We start from the raw sequence: 16,134 nt of genomic DNA, 5'->3' as shown, positions 1-16,134 counted from the left end.
TAGGCAACGTGGATTTTCAACCTTGATACACACATACTAGATCCCAGATTAATCTAGAGTATACTATGCATGTTCTGGTATGCTTGCTAGAATATATGTGTGTGACCCCTTTCAGAAGAAACATCAGTCATGTCAAGTGTCTTGAAAGGATTGCACGCAGCACATTCGCCTGTCATGTTCACAGACATAACAAATGAAAATGGCTACAAAGGATGTTCAAAATACAGCTTCGTTTAGAATAGCAGAAGGAGGTCTTTGCCTTTGGCTTAGAAACTGATCTAAACTTGACTGTCAAACAAAGACTGAGAGCCAAGCTACAAGTGACGCCTGACACAGGTTGGACATGTGTCAGCTTCCCTCAAGTTTTGATGGGAAATGTAGGCATCCTGGTCTTGCAGCTGTAATGGAGAGCCAAGCTGTAAAACCAGGACGCCTACATTTCCCATCAAAACTTGAGGGAAGCTGACAAGTGTCCAACCTGTGTAAGGCGTCACTTGTAGCTTGGCCCTGAGATGCTATGGATTGTTTCCTTGCAGCATCCAAATACCCAAAGCCACATCAGTACATTCAGCAATTAGCAGTCCAAAGATCTCCACATTAATAAGTCCCTAGGTGTGGTCAGGGTGCATCGGACAGGATATTTCTGTATTATGTCAATCGATGAATGCATCTCTGGTTTAGCAAAGCAGAATCAGGTGCCAACTTTAAGATGGAAATATCTGAAGAAAATACTATAATACAAAACCAGAGGTTTCTTCTACCCTTGCAGTTCCAATGTTTTTGAAGACTCATGTCCTTTATGAAATGAGGACTCCTCTATAGAGAAGCTTCACAATGTCATGTCTATGGAATTGAGGGTGGAAGATAAGGCAAATCCCCCCCAACTCATAGATTCAATTATGTTCTCAAATTATCCTTTTCAGTTTCTTTTCTCCATAAGGACAGATACGTGCTTAGTACTGGACCGCTAACCCTAACATGTCCTCTACAACTACAACTCTCCCATTGTCATTAAATGATTGTGATTTGTTTGTTTTCTTTTTAAAAGTTTTGGCTACATAGATTTCTTTATATCAAATCATACCCTCGCTTTAGGCAAGTAAACGTATGTCCATTCTGGCATCTCAGAACATCAATACATTCGACTGCAATCATTACCACCAATACATTCATGCCCTGCAATATGTAATAGAACAAAAGAGGTTTGCTTGTATTAACTGCACTACTTAATACAAGCAGGCCAAGCCTGTGCAGACTTGGGTGAGCGAAGGCCCACTGGACTTGATCCAAACAGCTTTTCCACTGCCACAAGGAGGAGGAAGGGCACTCATCCATTTTCCTCCTCATTCTCGCATCAACCTGCATAGCTCTTTTGTCCATTCAGAACCAATTATCCCTGCTCTTGAGACCCAAGACAGGTAACAATGATAAAATCAGTACAAGATAACATAATAATAAAAATAACAGTATTAATTCAACCAGCAGAAAAATCTACTAGAAACCAGCAGAAAAATCTACTAGATTTAGAACAAAGTCCAACAAAGATCACTGCTTTTCAAGACACTTTTTAAGACACCCACTCCTTGGTCCACTTGAAGAACCAAAAGCTCTAAAGAGTTGTGTACAGAGGTTATATACTTGTGCAAATTATTTGTGCAAATTATATTTGTGCAAATAATGACAAGATAGTGCAAACAGAAGTACGAGCAGCCTGTCAATTTAAAAGTAGAAATAAAAATACTAGGGCCATCTTAGATTTCTTGATCTAGAGTTTTTACTCTTCCTTTCACCTCTTTTGATTAAGATATTACTTCTGAAACCTGTTTAAGTAAATTGTTCTTTGATAGCATGTTGTGTTTAAGTATACTATTTAGCATTTTAATATCTTTTTAAGTTGTTAGCTGATTTGAGCTACATAAAATGATGTAATCAATTTAAATTTAAAAAATGAAACGAATAATAAACCAAAACAGATCCATCAGATGCATCTTGGCAATTTGGGAACTATTTCAGCAAAGTACAGTCCCATACTCTTATGATCTGGATATGCTTGTGAATACTGCACCATGCAGACAGAGCTATTTGTATGGATCTTTAAGGTCCCATTTCTGTTAAACAGATACATGGTGAGTCCCACACAAACGACCATGTTATTCACAAATGCTCTTCACACCATACTACCACACATGAGATGGAGCTGTACATGTATTTTACTTAAATAATTTATATGCCACTTTTCCATGCTCAAAGGTGCTGTCCAGTAATGCCATCCTCCTGTCCACCCCTACCCCCCAGCCCTGCAGCAGCAGGCATGTCCTCAGGTCCTGCTGCGCTTCTTGTATTAGTACCTCAGCTGCAGGTCATCTATAGAACTCCAGGCCACCTTCACCATTAGGACATCAGCAGCCGATGCCCAGGCAAAAACCCTGGGGAACAGCCACCAGTCACCCAGCTGATTCACCCTTCTCCTGCAGCTGCTCAGGCAACTCAACCTCAGCCAAGCTCACAGGAAGTTATTGACAGCATGAGCTGGCCAAGCACAGGCCCTAGATTGGCAAGGGAACCACTGGAAAGGCTTCAGAAGCAGCAGAGACGAGCCAGGCAAAGAACAGAGCAAACACCCCACCCTGGGCTGAGAAGGAGTGGATGGAGCGGGGAGACTGCAGAGTCTACACAGCTCTCCCATCAGATAGACTGGGAGAAGAGCCACTCAAGGAGGCTGGGTGAGGACTGGAAGAAGACCCAGAGAGGTGGGGCAAGGGGAATCTTTTAAAGGCAGGTTCCTGTGAGGGCTAAGGAGGAATTGTAGGGAGAGGCAGCAGGAGTGTGCTGTCACTTCCAGGGCAGGAGAAGGAACAAAGTGGTGCAACCCCCTTCTCTGCCCATCTGGGGCTGGAGGACACCTGCCTGAGGAGCTGGCAGGTTGGCAGAAAGTCAGGTGGGGGGACCAGTGAAGAGGAGCCTCACAGGTACCTAAATAAAAATATAGTGAAACATTCAAGGCCTCCTGGAGGACTGGGGATGTGCCACAAGATTGAAGAAGAGCAAATGTTATCCCAGTCATTAAGAAAGGGAAGAAGGATGACCCGGGAAACTACAGGCCAGTCAGTCTGACTTCTGTTGCTGGGAAGATATTAGAACAGATTTTAAAGGGATCAATCTGTAAGCATCTGAAGGACAGATCAGTGATCCAGGGAAGTCAGCATGGTTTTGTTCCTAACAGATCTTGCCAAACCAACCTGGTTTCCTTCTTTAATTGAGTGACCAGCTTACTGGATCGGGGGAACTCTGTTGACGTGATTTATCTGGATTTCAGTAAAGCTTTTGATAAGGTCCCCCATAACATTCTGATGGGCAAACTGGAAGACTGTGGAGTGGACTATAGGACAGTTCAGTGGATAGGGAACTGGTTAGAGGACCACACTCAAAGAGTGGTGGTCAACGACGTTTCATCAGATTGGAGGGAGGTGTCCAGTGGGGTGCCGCAGGGCTCGGTTTTGGGCCCGGTACTTTTCAATATTTTTATCAATGATCTGGATGAAGGAGTGGAAGGGCTGCTCATTAAATTTGCTGATGATACCAAATTGGGAGGAGTAGCAAACACCCAAGAAGACAGAATTAAAATTCAACAAGACCTGAATACTCTGGAGTAGTGGGCAGCTGTGAATAGGATGCAATTCAACAAAGACAAGTGCACAGTATTACATTTGGGCCACAAAAATGGGAAGCACAAATACTGGGTGGGGGATACACTTCTGGGCAGTAGTATATGTGAAAGGGATCTTGGGGTAAGAGTGGACTGTAAACTAAATATGAGCAGTCAGTGTGATGCGGTGGCAAAAAAGGCTAATTCAATCTTGGGTTGTATCAAAGGGGCCATAGCGTCAAAATTGCAGGAGGTCATAGCCCCTCTCTATACTGCCTTGGTCAGGCCACACCTGGAGTATTGTGTGCAGTTCTGGAGGCCTCACTTCAAAAAGGATGTGGACAAAATCGAGAGGGTGCAGAGGAGAGCGACGAGAATGATCAGGGGTCTGGAAACTGAGCCCTACAAGGTAAGGCTGAGGGCCTTGGGAATGTTTAGTTTGGAGAAGAGGAGGTTGAGGGGGGGCATGATTGCTCTCTTTAAATATTTGAAAGGACGGCATTTGGAGGACGGCAAGGAGCTGTTCCAGTTAGCAGCAGAGGGTAGGACCTGAAGCAATAGGCTTAAATTACATGCACAAAGGTACCGGCTGGATATTAGGAAAAACGTTTTCATGGTCAGAGTAGTTCAAAAGTGGAATCAGCTGCCTAGGGAGGTGGTGAGCTCCCCCTCACTGGCAGTTTTCAAGAAGAGGCTGGATGAATACTTGTCAGAGATGCTTTAGGCTGATCCTGCACTGGGCAGGGGGTTGGACTAGATGGTCTGTATGGCCCCTTCCAACTCTATGATTCTATGTTTTAAACCATAATTTAAATAATACAAAAATTAATTAAACAATAACAATTAAAATAATAGTTTCAATACAACTGTAATAGATCCAGAGGAGTTAGCTGGTATTGTAAATGGTTACTATTATTTTGTGTTATCACAGTCCACCAGATGTTTGGGCTGGATTTTTTCATCCTTTACCAACATGAACTATTATTGTTATTTGCTGGCTTCACTTATATCCATTGTTCTGTTTCTCTGTGATGTTCCTCACTTTTCAATGAGCTATACCTGCGAAGGAGAGTTACCATGTTTCTATCTAGTAAACTAGGGGTGTTCATTCTGAAATTCTCAAGCCAAAAATATACATGAAAATCACTGCTTTTGGTCATCATTATGATTTTCAGAATGGTTACAGAAATCTGGGATTTTTAGGCATTACAAAACACACACAGTGTCACACACACATCTTGGTAGTTTTTTCTGTTCAGGTACTTAGCAGCAGCAAGCATTTTGTTTTTCATTGATTCTCCAAATTTCCCAGGCAGTGGCCTGAGGAAGGTGGCTCCTAGCCAGCACAAGCCAGGCACAAGGCCCAGCAGAGTGCAGTCCTGGGTTGCTACTTCTCCTTCCCTCCCTCTTTTATGGGGGTGAGGCCATTTTTTCCTCTGCCAGTAGGATGGCTGGATAGATACTACTTGGGAGATTTTTTAGTGGACAGGCAGCTCTAGCTCCCCAGAAATTCTGCGTTATTTGCTTGAAAAACAGCCACTCCAGCCCCCTCCCAAGTCCTTCATAGGGAATAATCACAGAACTGTGGTTCTCCTTCCCTCCCTCCTTTATCAGTTTGTGAAAGGAAGTAAACCACAACAACAAAGTACAGCAAACTGTTTTCAGTGGAAAGGTTAAAAGAATGTCAGCCAGTCCCTGTCAGAGAAGGAAAATGATATGAATGCAGACAAGTTTTATTTTTAAATCCTGGTAGCTGATCAGTGTTCTTCTGCTAGGCTGCCCCTAGACTGCCATTCCCCACCCCCACAGGAATCAGTAGAGAAGTGCACCTGCATCAAGAGGCATCTACTTAGGGGTCTGCAAAATCAAAGCCCTTTGTTCGATCTGCTTGAAGTGTAGGGATCTTTAGATTAGAGGGAGGACTTTGTTCTGTGCAAAACTGGTGCTATTATCTTCATAAACAGCTGCCTCAGACCTTCAAATACATTCCCCATTGAAAACAATGGTCCTGAAACTCAGAAACCCAAAAAAACCATGCACATTTGCATCCCAAACTGGTAATGTTCTACTCAGAAATCAGCAATCACAGTAAAAATTTCTCCCTGATTCCTGAATCCAAAATTATAATGAAATTTTTGTCAGTGCACACCTCTACTAGTAATTTCCATTTATAGCAACAATGTAAAACAGCCACGGGGCTGCTTTTTTGCTGTGACATAAGATGTTGCATTTACCCAGGAAATTGCTGAGGATCTTTTCCAATAGATGGAGACTGACGATTCAGAACAAGCTAACTTGAAGAAAGAAAAGCAGAGGGAAGCCCACCACAGTCCCTCACAAGAACTTGCCGAGTTCAGGCCTGTGTAGAAAGAACCTCCTAAATAACATCTAGGAGCTTTCCATAAACATTGTATCCCCCAGCTTAGATGTATATTTTTCTCCAAACACAATGGCACTTTTGTGCATCCCCTAGATTTCCCCCAGCTTGGTACATTTTTTCTGAAATCTGCTCTGGTACATCCTGGAAAGATAACAACAAAGCAGAGGTGCCAGCTGTGTTGATGGGAAAGTCCTGATCTCCTCCACACTGGTGCTCTTTTCCCTGCCCAGTTCCCTGAATTTATTTTTAAAAATTCACATCCTACTTTCTTCATAATCAGGAGGACCCAAAACAGCGTATCATATCATTTACCTCTCCTCCACCTTATCGTCACAATGACAACTTTGTGAAGCAGGTTAGGCTGAGAGATTGTGACAGTACCACAGTTGTGGCATGCCACATCAGTGGGGTTTTTTTTAAAAAAAAATTGGTAACTGACATATTGATATATCAGTTACAAAAAAACAAAATAACCCCCTGCTGTGGTGAGGGAGGGGAGAATGGTCTTGCAGGAACTGGGCAGGAAAAATGTGGAGAAACCTGCCATGTGGAAGCCCTGTTAACATTTGCTGAACTGAGAGCTGCAGAGGCAACAAGGAAACCATTGGAAAATGTTCCACTGTGGAAGACCCCCCTTTTTATGAAACTGCTCCAAATTCTAGCTGTCTGTAACTATAACAAAATATGGGGTTTCTGAATATTACAGTATCATCTATAAAGGCAAATTGCTACAGATACAGTAGATGAGGTAATAACTTTCATGCATTCCTTTTTTTAATACCACACAGAAACAACATTGGTTCGAAGCACTTGTGCAAAGCCAGCTTTAGTAGAAAGAAGTAAAATGAATAAACTGAGCTTTGCCCTCCTTAGCAGGATATCTTAACCAATCTTAAATTGAGGTCCATCCCTGCTGTTAAACACTGCCACCAAACCCTTCTGTGAGGGACTCAGATGTACTTGTTGAGCAAAGATGACAGCAAACACTCAAAAGTCAATGGACATGTGCATCAATTACTTGGGCTAACAACAGACGTAGCTATGATGAGTCTCCCACACGTCAGAAACAGAAAATGACTGAGTGTCCTTAATTTGAGCCACTTGTCCTTAATCTCTTAATGAAAAACTATCATGACTCATAGAAGTTCTCAACAACTAGCTAACAGCCCAACTTAATCAAAGGCTCATAACTCAGTAAAAAATCTCTCTCACTCACTCACTCACTCACTCACTCACTCACACACACACACACACACACACACACACACACAGAGGAACCATGTGGTAAAGTACTGAGAGAAATGTTTTACCATATGCCTAACTCTATGGATTAATTCCCCTCACTTCCTCAATATACCACTTTGGTCTTAGGATCTGGCCCCAGAGGGGACAAGGGGTAGTCTGTCAAATCTGGAAAAGGCACTGATTTTGTAATTAGGATACTTGGGCCGTTTTCACACACACTCGTAAGGTTGCGCAAAACTCATGGAACAAAGCGGCTTCCTAGTGTGATTTCCGGGCACGCTCCCCTTTAATGGTGCAATGACATCAGAAATCGCGCCATTAAATGGGATCGTGCCAGGAAATCACGCTAGGAAGACGCTTCATTCCATGAGTTTCGTGCAATCTTCCGGAGGCTTTGGCCATGTGGAAACGGCCTTGATTTTTAGTTACTAAAAATATTGGCTAGGTCAAACAACTTGAAGTAAAAAAATTCACCAGCTCACAATGTGGTAATGTAGCCCCCAGACCCTTCCTTAAGGAGGGGGCCATTTTTGGGTCTTCACTTTGGTTCTAACATGGGCTTTGGGCTAGAAAATGGAGCCTGCATCCTGCTAAAGCTAAGCTAACAGCAGTGGCAGTGAGTTATGCCAAGCACAAGGTGGTGAGTAGACATGGGCACGAACGGAAAAAAAAACCCCGAACACCCTGTTCGTCATTTGGTGCCATCCACGAACAACGAACAACAAACATGGACAAACATGAACTGTTCCCGGACATGTTTGTTGTTTGTGGGGGGCCAGAACCCCACCCCAACCCCCCCTTAGCCCCCTTCCCCTCAAACCCACTTGCCTTTAAAGTTCCCTTTAAACTATCAGCTGGCAGGTGGCAGGAGGGGATTCCCCCCCCGCCGCCTGCCAGCTGATAGTTTAAAGGGCCCTTTCCTGCCACGTGCAAGGGGCAGGGCCCTTTAAACACCCCACAAAGTGACCTTCCCAGTGTCCAATACCCACCAAATTTGCAGGGGACATAGTCCTCACTGTCCTCTGAAGACCTCCAAGTTTCAGAGAGCTTGCACCCTGGGAAAGGCATGATCCATGGGTCTCCCCATTGGCTGCCATTTTCTCTTCACAGTGGCAAAAATGGGACTCTCTGCTGGAAGTACATTGAAGGGTTAAAGCCAGAAGGAAAGCCAGAAGGAGTTCAGACAGAGTTCAGTCCCTCCCTGCCTCCGGTTGCCAAGAGGATTAATTGCAGCAGGTGCCAGACTGTCTGGCTTGCCAAAGAGGCTTGCAAGGACCACCTGTTCATTTAGGATGGGGCCTCAGGAAGAACAGAAGATTAGGCTGTTAGTTGGTTTTTTCTGTTCATAATGCTGTTTGTGCCCATGTCTAGTGGTGAGTTGTTAAGCAGCAATGGAATGCGGACCGATCCTCCCTACACCCCACATCAGTCTGATTAAATTGGACGGCCATTCTCCCCAAGGACTCTGGAGCCTCCTCTCTGAATAATTTGGCCCTAATGAATGACCTAGGTCTCCAAGACAATGAGCAATGGACTGCCCCATCTAGTTCCTCCCCTTATCTTAGTGACTGGACAGGAAGATTCCTGCCCTCCCCTTAATCTTGTTATTCAGCCCCTCCCTTTAGGGTGGTTTTTCTCCAAACCTCCTCTAGGAAGCATTTTTAACTTTTATGCAAACTAAGAAAACTCCCCTTGTCAATATCAGCCTCCTCCCCACTTTAAACTTGAGTGATTCTCCAGAATTCGATTTTCTGATAGCCTTAACGCAGAACAGGATCTAGCCAGTGATCAGCCTTATCACAGACCCATCCTCCTCCTAGAGACAGCCATCTGTCACCTCCTAGTCTTTTGTTCACTTATCATTACCCCATCTTATAACCAGCACATTTCAGAGCATTAACATCTGTATGATAAATATTGCTCCTAAATCTCCAATGCTTTGCAGCAGTTTTTCCAGCAGGTTCCTTGGAGACATGAGCTGGTCTCTCTCTCTCTCTCTCTCTCCTCTCCCACTCTCATATCGGGATTCTACAGGATTTCCACACTATACAGGAGAGGTCATATCCCCCTACCATTTTCCCTTACAGACTGTTAGAGAAAGGTTTTTGGTTTGCTGCTTTGCAATTGTGCTCTCTCTCATACACACACACATATCTTTCTTGTAACCTCTCTTTCCCTCACACACACACACTTGTAACTGTGGTTTGATTTGGCTTATGTGATCTCAATAAAAACCCTTTTCTTTTAAGAGTGCTTATTCCCCCTAGTTATGCTCAGTTCTGTGCTGGAAGTAGACTTTGGTATACACTGCTTAAAGATCCCTAAACATTGTTTTAAATACCCTGCAATACACAAGTTTGCTCTGAGCTAGCAAAGGGATGACTTTGCTTGTTACAGTGCCTCCAAGTGTGTAGCAAAGCCTAAAGCCAGTTCAAATGCATAAGTAAACTTAAAACAGATATGGGAGGCAGCAAAGTTGTTGGGGATTCAATGAAACAGTATAGAATCTTGGATGTGTATTTCAGAATACTTTGCAATGTTACAAAAGATGCCAAGGTACAATTGTCAGTTTATGTGTTGCAGTAGCTTGGGGCAGCAAAATTCTTCACCTGGGTTTTGGCAATGCCACAAATTCACATGAACTATGCTTTCATAGTTAAGAGACGACCTTCATTGAGTCAAGTTTGTGGAAGAAACACATTATCAAGATTGGTTGCATCCTGCCGACACGTTAGGCTTTGGGAGATCAGTACATATATTTTCCTTACCATGAAGAGTAAGGCAACCAGCGATGGATCAAAATTATGGGACATTTCTTGGCTCAACAGCAAAGCATATGGTTTGCAAGCATATGGATCCAGGTCTGATCTCTACCAACTCCAGTTAAAGGATCATGAACAGCATGGCTGGGAAAGCAAGGAATACAATTAAACAGTCTTGATAGTCACTGAGGAGTGGTGGCCAGAATGGTGGGCTCTAGGACTGGGGATATTCAGATTCCAATCCCCACTCCTCCATGAAACTCATTGGGTGATTTTGGATCAGTCACTATTATCTAAACTACTTCACAGGACTGTTGTGAGGAAAAAAGGCAGACCATATATGCTGTATTCCTTGGAGAAAAAGCAGGGGGAAATCCAGTAAAATCTCAGTGAACAAGTATATACCAATTGAACTTTAGGACCATTTCATTCCTTTGTTTTGAGCATCAGTTGCGATGCTCGAACATGCACCAGCTAGCAATTCAGTATCTGAAGCACTTGAAACTTGTCTCCAAGAACAATGCCGACATTGTACTTAGGGGGCAAATTTGGGATTCTGCACCATATTTCTCCTCTGATGTCAAGAATGTTACCATGGCAATCCAAGAACTGAGACTGGCTTGCTCTGTCATTCTCCTTTAATTGTTTATTGCATTTTAAAATAAGAGCGTCACAGCAGGCAGGAGCTCAAACAGAGAATAATGGCAAGCCTAAGAATAACAATTACATAATTCTAGGCATCAATTTATCTTTCAGAATAAGAAGTCGGTGTTGAGTGGAAAATGAAATTCTTAACAGGCAACTGATGTGCCATGAAAATTAGAAGAATCTAATCATGCAGGCTCCTCTGTGCCAATGGTAAGCTAGTTCTTTAGGTTATAGAGAAAAAAAATAATTAGAGAGAACACAAAATAGAGGAAGGCTGTTGCACACCCTTGCAAAACTTGAGAACTAAAGACAGTTGTGGTACCAGGAAAACAGCCCCATTTATTGTAGTGCACTTAACAACCCTGAAACAATTTGCCATAAAAGAAGAGCAATGCAAGTTAAAATGGCTGCCATTTGCACTAGAGTTTGTCAGTACTGTCTGGCTCTCATTGTTTCTTTTTTCAGGTGCTCCCACTACACTACGATACAGACAGTTACAGCATCCTCACAACTGAAGCTCAAATTTTAAAAATCAGGTAGTGCAGGATGTATCCTTTAGCTTTGTGTCCTGCTGCTCTGAATGTTTAGCAAGTTATTTGATGCTTTTGAAAACCCATCTCAGATGCCACTTACTGCTCATCGCATAATATGCATTTAAACTACACACTGCAGGCTATTTATGTTACACAATGACAATGCATGGCATGTAAGACACATATGGGCTTTCTATTGAGTGCACAAACAGAAAGATGTAATCACATGTACTTGCCTCATTCACACTTTAATGTTTTAAAACAGCTTGTGTAGTGTGAGAAGGAGGCTTATTCTAATTGTTTTAGAGATTTGTTTTAGCAGTATTTATCAAGGGTGTGCAATTTAGACTTGGAAATATTCAGAATCACTTGATAATGCTATAAGACACACATATATGTCTTATATATATTGGCTTATATATATATGTCTTATATATATTCCCTAGTTGAGGAAACAAGAAATACAACCTAGGTTGGACAATGGGGGAGGGGATGCTGAAGGGAAGAAAAACGGCTGCTTCTCCAAGCCCACTGACTTCCCAATTCCTCTGGTTTGAGGTGAGTAAAAATAAAATAAAACTAACCCCCAGACCCTCTAGTAATTTACCCTTTGCAGATAGTACTTGAATAAAACTAGGGCATATTTATTTAAGAACAGTGGGAAAGGAAGACAGGGCCTTCCTCTTAGGTCTTTCATTTATGCTGCGGCTTTCTGTGGTGGGTTGGGTTGCTAGTAGGGTTGGGAGAGCACACCAGGAGGACCTACCTCAGTCCCTTTTGCACTGGGGGGCATAACATCTCACTATGAAGTCAAGCCAAAAGGCATGGAATTGGCTTGCATGTGGCCATTAATACCTCTCATGTTTGGTCTGCATCCCCCCCCCTCCTTTTGTCATATCTGGGCAGCTCCGTTCGGGCTGGTTCTCAGGTTGAGGAGGCAACTTTTTTAAAACTTTTAATTGCAACAGGTATGGATACAAATGGGGTGAAATTGACCAGCCTCCTGGTTAACTAGGAGGTGAAATTGACGAAGTTCAGTTAATTTCAGTTGTGCCATCTCTCTTCAAAAAGAATTAAAAGGGAACTTTCCCATCCATGCTGTCAAACAAATGCTTCATCAATTTTGAGATGGATTTAACATTTTTTTTAAAAAGGAAAGAGGATAGGAGAAGAGATGGAAAAGAGAGTGCCTGGATAGATGAGAGTAGCCAATTGCAATGAATTGGGCTGGCAGGGGATGGGAAAGGGGGGGGGGGGAAGAGGATAGAACACCCAAAACTGGAATAAGGAGTGTGCATGGGAAAACAGCAGGACCGCAAAGCAGGTTTTTCAAAGAAGTCGTGGTGTAAGCACTCCCAGGAAAGCTGTGGAAAAGCCACATAGTTGCTGGAGTTACCGCCGGCGCCAGGGTTTCTGGCACCAGCGGCCACCCTCCTGTGCACACGTGCACAGTGCGCGCACGCCCCCCCCGGACTGTGTGATGATATCATCACATGATGACGTCATCATGCAGCAAAGCTGGGCCCATTGGCCAGCAGGTGGCTGGGGTGGCACGAGGAGGCTGCCTGCGCTCCGCATGCCACCCCGGCCGCCTGCCGTGCCTGGCCCGCGGCTGCTGTGCCCGGCCAGGGACGTGTGGCGGTGACAGCACGGGGCTGGCCAGCTGCAGCAGCAGCTGTGGGCCAGGCACACCAGCTCCGTGGCGCACACCTCTGTCCTCGGCACCCCCTCCGGTGCTCACTCCAGCCCTGCGGTACCCTCCTCACCACCTCAATGGTGGCACTGGCCCTGGCTGGAGCGACTACTCATGGCAGCAAATCTGGTGCAGATGGTCAGGGGAAAATGCTGCAGTATGGGAACTGAAGCAGCAAAATAAACCCATGCAGACTTGGCTTGCACAGCGTCCATGTGCTCTGGAGCACTTTCTTGTTGTGCTGGGAATAATGTCATTCCCAGTGTGACAGAGAAGTGACGGGTCTTGTGATGGGCTGATTTGATAAAAATCATTCCCCAATCTAATGTTTGAGGCCAATCTTTATCAAATCAGCCCTGCACCCAATGAGCAAGCTGCAGGGCTCACAAGCCCATTCACGTGCCTTCCACCCACCCCCACCCCCACCCCCGACAGTCAAGTAAGAGGTGGCGGGGGATAAAGACTGGGAGTGGGAGATCTGGGGGGGGGGGGAATGGGAGTCCTAGTTGTCAACCTCTTGGCAGGGCCAGGAATTCTCCCAAAACTACAACTGATCTCCAGATCACAAAGATCTGTTCCCCTGGAGGAAATGGCAGCTTCACAAGGTGGATTTTATAACATCACATCCCTACTGAGCTCTTCCTCTCCCCAAACTCTCCTCTCTTGCTATCTCTTCATATCATGATCCCAGTCCGAATCATTCTCCCTCCGCTCCAGCATGTGATGATTAAATATGAAAAAGCTAGACAATGCAGAAAGATGCATATCTAGTTAGAATCTCAAGCTTTCTTTTATACCAGTCACCAGGCTATGCTGATCTCTACACAGGAACAGTGTTTTTTAAGGATGCAGCACATCGAATATGCTTTGCTGCATCACAGTTTATTCCTTTGGAGGTACGTACCGCTGATGCAGTTCTCAGTTTTGCACATATTTATCTTAGCTGCAGATCCCCTTGTGTGATGCTTAACCTTTGCCCCTAAACTGTACCAAGCACGCAACTGAGAATAATGCATCATTTTACTCTGGTTGTAATTTAGAGGGTATCAGGTCCCTTCTCAACTAACAACAGATATTTGATTTTCAATAAATAAAAAAGAAACTGGAAGCGGATGATGCCATCATAATTTTAAACAAAGTGTTAAAGAAAAAGTCTCAAGTCAGCCAAGCCTTTTCTTTTATCTCTTTATCTACTCGGCCCCTTGAGATTCTATCCAATTGTGCCCTTCTCCTACTGCTTGCAGGAAGTTGCGGGGGGGGGGGGTTAGTGGGGGTTGGGAGTAGACATTATCAGTACTCTGGAACTGTAATTTAATGTGAGAAACCAGCACAGAGGGACAACAGCTACCAGCATCTTTTTCCTTGCACCATTTTCTGATCACAATTGCTGCCTCCATGGAGGAATTTTATGGGCATCTATATATTTTCTCTAGCAGGGAGTAAAAGTAGGCTGAGGAAAAAGGCAATAAGCTGGAAACGTAGGAAACAGGGAAAAATTAAATAGCACATCTCCCCCATTATCCACCCCAGCCTCCCATGTTAGATGGCAGTTCCAGAAGCTGCATTTTGTTTTGTTTTTTAAAAGTTGGGGGAAATAATCACAGAACTAATCTGCCCAGAGAAACAGCAATCTAATAAAAGCAGCTTCCATTAATTTATTTAATCCTTTTTTTTAAAAAGGCCATTACCACAATTTATAGCACTGAATTCTATTTTTATGTTGCATAAATAGGCATTTTTGTTTGAGCTGTACCTATCAGTCCCTTTCATTCAAGTTCTGATGGACAGAGGAAGAGAATAATTGTATTAGATGCTTTCTTCTTTTTTTCCAAAAATGAATACCTCTGAACCATTTAAGCCTTGCTTCTATAAGGATAATTACTGATCTCTTGGTTGCCAACCACTTTCTAAAAACACCTGATAGGCACCAGGAAAGGTACTGGTGGGTGCCATGGTAGCCATGGGCATTTCCGAAGCTGCCATTTCCTCCAGAGGAACTGTTTTTTGTCTGGAGATCAGTAGTTATTACAGGAGAATTCCAGGTCTTTACATGCTTTTAACAGCCAGGATGGGAAGTGAGCAAGTAGGGGCCTTCACAGATGCCTAGGTCTTGTCAATATCCAACATTACTGGGTCAAAGCGGTCCATACATGAACCAGATGGTGGCCGTTTCCAGATGGCTTACCTTCTGCCACTCCATGCCGCAACGTCGCGGCTCGTGCTGGGGAAAGCGTGAAATATCACGTTTTCTCGTGCGAGTTTTGCGCAACGTCACACAAAACTTGCGCGATATTTCACGTTTGCCCCAGGACGAGCAGCGACGTTACGGCATGGAACGGCAGAAGGTAAGCCATCTGGAAACGGCCGGTGTATTATATTACAGCTGGTATCCAGAGCTTATATACTACCTGTGCTTCATGCTGTCTAATGTCAGTTCTAGAACTGATTATGTTCTGTTTCAGCAATTCTTCAACTCTATATTGGATCCTTGCTAATGCTATGTCTTTGTAAACTGTATTTATCTTATGGCATTGTCTATGGAAATGTCCTTGACACTGTATGGAAATGTCATTGATATTGATTGTACTAATCTCACACTATGTAATCTGCCTTGAGTCTCAGTGAGAAAGGCGGACTATCAATGACATAAATAAATACATGCACACATGCATAAATATAAAGACAAGTGTCCTGACTCATCATTGCCCAGCCCAAACTCCTGGACCAAGGAACATGAAATTTGGGGAGAACACCAACTACGAAGGGCTTTTAAGAAATTTACCCCCTAAGGGGGTAAAAAGTGGTAAAATGTGTTTTCCCAAAGGAATACAGCTTCCCTGTGTGGTTGGCAGGCTGCTGCCTGTTTACTCCCCCACCCAGCTCTCTCTGACTGAAGCAATGGAAAACATGCATGAATATGCTGGAATTCCATCCTTCTCTAGTAAGAACATGAACATGCATGCATACATACATACTAGTAGCCAGGGCTTTTTTTCTGGGAAACGAGGTGGTGGAACTCAGTGGTGGAACTCAAGACCGCACAATGATATCACTTTGGGTCAGCCGGAACAAGGGGGGAGTTTTTTAAAGTTTAAATTTCCCTCGGCAATCTAAACTCCCCTCTGTCTGGAGGTCAGGGGGCGGGGCCACCAGCCATGTGACCATTTTTAAGAGGTGCCAGAACTCCATTCCACCGCGTTCCTGCTGAAAAAAAGCCCTGCTAGTAG

General features: G+C 43.9%; 1 protein-coding gene across 16 annotated transcripts in view; it reads right to left on the bottom strand.

Annotated features, from left to right (window-relative positions):
- Positions 1 to 16,134, bottom strand: part of KIF1A (kinesin family member 1A) — a 125,101-nt gene that overhangs the window by 94,102 nt on the left and 14,865 nt on the right. The gene's annotated exons all lie outside the window — the stretch shown is intronic.

This window comes from Eublepharis macularius, chromosome 6, assembly GCF_028583425.1.
Source record: "Eublepharis macularius isolate TG4126 chromosome 6, MPM_Emac_v1.0, whole genome shotgun sequence".
Lineage (NCBI taxonomy): Eukaryota > Metazoa > Chordata > Lepidosauria > Squamata > Eublepharidae > Eublepharis > Eublepharis macularius.
The sequence above is the reverse complement of the archived record's forward strand: the minus strand, read 5'-3'. Positions and strand labels throughout refer to the sequence as shown.